The sequence below is a fragment of the Mytilus californianus genome, unplaced genomic scaffold (genome assembly GCF_021869535.1).
Source record: "Mytilus californianus isolate M0D057914Y unplaced genomic scaffold, xbMytCali1.0.p SCAF_6, whole genome shotgun sequence".
Lineage (NCBI taxonomy): Eukaryota > Metazoa > Mollusca > Bivalvia > Mytilida > Mytilidae > Mytilus > Mytilus californianus.
Genome location: NW_026262712.1, coordinates 70026789 through 70034112, shown reverse-complemented (window position 1 = coordinate 70034112; position 7324 = coordinate 70026789).

The window sequence follows — 7324 nt, the reverse complement described above, 5'->3', positions numbered from 1 at the left end:
AATCGGCTCAATGGTTTCTCGTATGTTATGTAACTAGACATACAATAGATCACACCAATGAAAGAATTTATGACAATAATTATATATCTTACAACATCATAAATATCAAATTGTAATGGTGTGTTAAATTGCACCTTATTATATTAGCAAATTCAACATAATTTTAGTTTTAATGCACAGTTTCATGCACTGTAATTTCACTTGCGGACGGCACCATTGACACGAAGAACTCATCAGAATAATCATTTCCAGTTGACTTGAGCGTGGTCAGACAAATCTGGTCACATACTAATAAACTCTATACCAATATGTTACGAGTTCATATGTATAACCCAGATCAGCAGATTTTTTTAAAAGTGACATATACTGAAAACTGTAAGCCCTAAACAGTCTGAATCGCTCACCAGGATAAATTATGACATATTATCATAATAAAATGTTGACACACAGATATATCTCGCCTTGATATAATTTTCATGGTATAATGCAAATGTTGAAATTAAAATGACAATACTTTTAACATGTAAACTATGCAAAACATTCATAGTCAATGAACCATCAGTGAATGTGCAGGGCACAAACCTGCCTACCGTGCGCAGAATGTCGTCCCTCATCTGGAAAAGAAGCTTAAATCCCATCAACTGACTCGAGAAGCTTTGAACACAGCACATAGGCTGTCGTCCCTACTCTGATCTAACTGCATACCAAATACCATTGACCTATCATAAGTGATTCCATTTAAACTGACAAAAACACAACCTTTCACATGTGAACTTTGCAAAAGTTACAAAGTCAATGAACAATAATGAGTGGGCAGGGCTATATGTTTCATATTATTTATTGATATTATTAATAAAATGAGACGTGCAAATGATCATGCAACTGCATACCAAATAGCATTAACTTACAACTAGTGGTTCATCTTAAACTGACCTAATGACGAACTTTAACATGTAAACTATGCAAAAGTTTCAAAGTGAATAGATCATGAAGGAGGAAGTCGGTCTAAATGATCAACATCGAAATGAGATGTAACAATGCTAATATAACTGCATACCAAATATAATAAACCGCTAGTGGTTCCTTTTAAACTGACATATTAACAAATTAATACAGTGTTGACACCGATGACGCCATAGGAAACAGTCCGAATTTATGTTGAGTCTTTAAGATAAAGGTTTAATTACAAGTTACGCATAAACTTAACATTTACAACGATCCATATAAAAGAGTAAAAGAGATCAAGGTCAGACGAATCCTGCCAGACGGACATCTTCACCTTACAATCATTTCATACAATAAATATAGTTGCCCTTTTGCTAATAGTATATAGAAACAGACATATTCACGAAAACTTAATTTTGACCAATGAACTATGAAAATGAGGATAAGGTCAGATGAACCGTACAAGACAGATATGTACACCCTACAATCATTTCATACAACAAATAAAGTTGACGTAAAGTTATAGTATCGAACCCCGGCCGGGTCAAACCAAAGACTTTAAAATTGGTATTTGCTGCTTCTCCGCTTAGCACGCGACATTAAGGAGAAAGAGCAATCTGGTCGGCTCGGAGTCTAGAATAATGTGTCTAGGTTAGGTGATGTGTCTTCCTGCTGACTGTTACCTTGCGAACTAGCACGTTAAAAATACGGCTCAGCGTGTCAGTCTAGTACAAAGCAGGGTTAATATTCATATAACATTTACATGTTCTCGTCCTCAATATGCATATTAACTTGCCGTTCGACGTTAAGCAGCCAACCATCATCATCACCTAAGATAAGGTCTACACTACGGAATGTAGATGAAGTCAAGGTCAGAAGATACCTCCCAGACCAACATGAACAGCTAACAGTCAAACACCAAATCAAGTTGACCTATTGTTTATAGTATCTGAGAAACAGACCAAAAAACAAAACTTTACATTGACCAATGAACCCTTGAAAATGAGGTCAAGGTCAGATGAACCATGTCTAACGACATGTAAACCTTCCAAGGATCTCATATAGCAAATATTATTATACCATTGATCATAAGTGAAAATTCAAGTGACAAACAAAATTATACTGTTTAGGCAGTCGCGCAACAATGGAACTAAGGTCAAGGACAAATGAAAGACTTAAAACTCGTAACATAAGGCATCTACATATAAGGTATGAAGTATCCAGTTCTTTTACCTTATGAAATACAAAGTTTATATAAAACTTATGCCGCCGCCGGAATAGAATCCCTGTCTGGCATTCTGCTACTTTTGTCAAAGGCGAGACAAAATTCAGGACCCCAAATATTGATTTACCAGAAATTACATAAATTCTTATCTATCATGTAAAGCTGAAAAATTTTGCTATATAAAATTTTAATTGATCTGAAATAGATTTAAAATTAGAGACAAAAATTGGTCAAAATAGTCTCTTAAGGGCAAATCCTCTAAGGGCTCTATACCTTCTATGCCCCATGCTCAGTTGAAAGAACCACACCTTCTAATTAACAGTGTTTTTTCTACAAACATGGGAATTGTAGATACCAATTTATTGTTTTTGAGGCCATGAAAAAGACATCTTTAGGAAAATCAAAACTGATTCCCACAAAAAATACACCAAAATGATATCATCAACATGCTGGATGTTTTAATCGATAACATATTTGTTGAGTTTGGTGGATGGATATTCCAACAGACAGTCGGTATTTCAAAGAGAACTTGTACAACCTTACTAGCCGGTTTGTTTTTCTACCCATATGAAGCAGATCTAGAACTCAAACAGAATCTTCTCAAAGACAAATACCAAAGGAACCTTGCAAAATTTCCTCAGTTTTTGTTTCAGATAATTCTTTGTTGTTTTGTTCTCAATATCCCACATTTAATTTTGTGTTGCATCTCATATACCCCGGTAAACTTGAAACCATGTCTGCTTTATATCTTGATCTATTCATAAATATTGACACCTTAAAAACTAGATTCTATGACAAATTTGATGATTTCAACCTTCCAATTTCCCAGTAATAACATACCCTGCCCCATCGTATGACATACCTCAATGCAAGAGTGCACTCGCTGAAATGTCTCGCCTGCTTTACTGACCATTGATATTATGTTGAAAGTCTTAAAGATAAGGGTTTTACTACGAGTATCACATACACTTAACATCTATAAAGATCCATCACAATGAGGTGAAGGTCAGATAAATCCTGCTAGACAGACATGCACACCTTACAATTATTCCATACATCAAATATAGTTAACCTATTGCTTATGGTAATTGAAAAATCGACCAAAAAAACGAAAACTTATATTGACCAATGAACCATGAAAATGAGGTCAAGGTTAGATTATACCTACCAGACAGACATGTACATCTTACAATCATTCCATACACCAAATATAGTTGACCTACTGCTAATAGTACTTGAAAAACAGACAAAAAAATTACTTAACATTGTAACATTGATCAATGAACCATGAAAATGTGGTCAATGTCAGATGAAACCTGCCAGACTGACATGTATCCCTTACAATCATTCCATACACCACACATAGTTGACCTACTACTTATAGTATCTGAGAAACGGACCTAATCACGTAACTGTAACCTTGATCACTGATCCCTGTCTAATGGACATGTAGACGTTGCAAGGAACCTATATACCAAATATAGTTATCCTATTACTCATAAGTGAGAAATTCACATGGAAAAAAACTATAATTCTTTTTCAAGCAGTCTCTGAACCATGAAAATGAGGTCAAGAACAATGGACATATGACAGACGGAAACTTCGTAACATAAGATATCTTCATGCAAGCTATGAAGCATCCAGGTCTTCTACCTTCTGAAATATAAAGCTTTATACAAATAGTTTACGCCACCGCCAACAGATTGTAATCCCTAAGTCTCGCATACTGCAATTTTCGTCGCAGGCTGGACAATGCAACTATAAAATCAGATATAACCCACCATTTTCTTCGGAAAATATCGTTCCATTCATTCCGTTGGATGGTAAAGTCCAACGTTGAACTTTGTCAGTTTTTATGAACTTCCCCTTTTTGGATTTACCTTGGAGTTTTGTATTTTAGTTATACTTTGTTATTCAACACTTGTAAATGTTCACACTATACCATATTACACAAGTTTTACTGTCTCCATCACCATTCCGTTGACTGATACAACACATCTCTGTCTCAACTTTCTACCAACATGTGTTCGCGCAGTCTTAGATCTTTAGATACTTGAAGTGATCTGATCTTTTAATTTATCAAATATGTCCGAATTCAGATTGTAACATGTTTCCTCCTTTAAGTGGATCTGCATGACTGGTGATCCATGTATAACAGGAGACACTTACCCTGTTGATTGGCACGATTATGCTCCTTTCTGAGTCCATGCAATTCTAAAGTTTTTGTGTTGAACTTGAGTTGTATCTTCTAGATGGATAGATGAGATTTGAACATCAGTACACTACTCTAACTTATCTGTTTGTCTATCATAGTTTAAGAGATAATAATCAACAAGAGTGCACACGCTGAAATGTCTCGCCTTCTTTACTAATCATTGATATTATGTTGATAGTCCTAAATATAAAGCTTTATTACAACTGTCACACAAACTTAACATTAATCAAGTAAATTAAACATTGACCAATGAACCATGAAAATGAGGTCAAGGTCAGATGAACCATGCTAGGCAGGCATGTACAGCTAACAATTCTTCCATACAACAAATATAGTTGACCTATTGCTTATAGTTTAAGAAAAACAGACCAAAACACAAACACTCAACACTGAGCAATGAACCTTGGAAATGAGGTCAAGGTCAAATAAAACCTGCGTGACTAACATATAGATCATAACATTTTTCCATACACCAAATATAGTTGAACTATTGCATATAGTATTAGAAAAAAAGACCAAAACTCAAAAACTTAACTTTGACCACTGAACCATGAAAATGAGGTCAAGGTCAGATGACACCTGCCAGCTAGACATGTACACCTTACAATCATTCCATACACCAAATATAGTAGACCTATTGCATACAGTATAAGAAAAACTGACCAAAACACAAAAACTTAACTATAACCACTGAACCATGAAAATGAGGTTAAGGTCAGATGACACCTGCCAGTTGGACATGTACACCTTACAGTCCTTCCGTACATCGAATATACTAGACCTATTGCTTATAGTATCTGAGATATGGACTTGACCACCAAAACTTAACCTTGTTCAAGGATCCATGAAATGAGGTCGAGGTCAAGTGAAAACTGTCTGACGGGCATGAGGACCTTGCAAGGTACGCACATACCAAATATAGTTATCCTATTACTTATAATAAGAGAGAATTTAACATTACAAAAAATCTTTACTTTTTTTCAAGTAGTCACTGAACCATGAAAATGAGGTCAAGGACATTGGACATGTGACTGACGGAAACTTCGTAACATGAGGCATCCATATACAAAGTATTAAGCATCCAGACCTTCCACCTTCTAAAATATAAAGCTTTTAAGAAGTTAGCTAACGCCGCCGCCGGATCACTATCCCTATGTCACAGAAGTCGCAGGCTCGAAAAAATGCTAAAAATCTTCATTTGAGTGCACTCCTTTAATCTGTCAATTTGTGAATCCAATCACTTGACATTTTTTGTAGATCTTCTGTTGCTGATGATTTAGACTGTTTGCAGTTTTTATTTATCTGTAGTAGTGTTTAAAAAATAGCCTAAAAATGGTAAAATTCATCAAGAAAAGTCATTTATAAATATTTTATATTTGTTGTTTCAATGGCTCCAAATGATTGAGAGGAAAACTTCAGTTTGAAATTACTATGAATGAACAAGCAGTATCAGTCCTGACGGTCAGGTAAGGTTAAGAGCTGTACCAAGAATCCAAGATTTGAAAATGAGACATGTTATAATATATTTGCTTTTTACAGTGACTTGATTGTAAGTGTTACAAGTCGTTCAAAATTCTAACCAAATTGCAATTGGTGTCAACAAATCAACTGTTTAACTGGTCGAAATTTTAACCAATTTCTGTGGAAAACCAAAAAGTGCAAGGTGATAAAATAAAGCATACATACAATCCTATTAGACTTTAATTCCGCTTCCATATTATGAAAATGAAGCTAAATATTTTTATACATATTGTTAATGTAATAGTCATCCGAAAGGTGATAGGTAGTAAGCTTCAGTTTAATAATATCATTGATGGGGATTTAAAGACTAATAGGATTGTAAGTATGTTTTATGTTATCACCTTGCACTTTGATCACTTGACTGTAGTTTTTCTGCAGCTGGTTAAAAATTCTGAACAGTTTGGTTTGATAAAACAAATTGCAAATTGGTCAGAACTGTAATTGAACTGCAGTAGGTGGAGAGCAACACTTGTTGCAAGGGTTCTTTAACATAATGAGATTGGGCACTCTCCCTACACTTGGCATCAGATTTAACAGATTTACAGAACATGACCTATTCCCGAATATGACTGTTTTGCCAAGTGTGAATTTGCATTGCTATACGACGCGTCTCGGTATTTTTTACATCCAACATTCATGTATGTATTTATGATGTTTCTGTTGAGGTTTCGCTAGGATAATGTGTTATGTCTTATCGTTTGTAGTCCAAATAATTATAAAATAGCCTTTCAATACCGTCATTATCATGATAATTGTTTGGACTAGTATTGTGAAAATAATTGTATGAATTTCAAGATTATATATTCGTTACAAAAATATACGTCACTGTTTGTGATGTCCTGTGCTGTCTGTCGTTAATGGAAGATGTTCGTTGTTATTCTGCGGTTTACATGGTGTAACGACTATTGTATTATTTATTTGTGCGTTTCTCTGTGATGAGTGTTCTTGTGTGTGTTTGTGCTGTATTTCTGTCACGTAGTGTTGTCATTTTAGCAATATTTTTTATCATTGCCATATAAGCGGGAGGTTTGGCTAGCCATAAAACCAGGTTCAACCCACCATTTTTTCTTAAAATGGCCTGTACCAAGTCAGGAATGTGGCAGTTGTTATCAAATAGTTCGTTTCTATGTATGTTGGCGTTTGTTTTTGTTGCACTTCAGTGTTTCTGTTGTTCATTTGTTTTCCTCTTTTAGTTGATGTGTTTCCCTCGGTTTTAGTTTGTAACCCATATTTGTTTTCTCTCAATCGATTTATGACTTTTGAACAGCGGTATACTGCTGTTGCCTTTATTTATAGTCAAGTCACAGTAATATGGAAAGAATTCTAAAACATGATGAACTGCACCAAAGCTAGAGTTTCTCTACTTTGTAATGCATATCCAGGTCAAGAACAAATTTACATGAATCTAATTGGTTAGT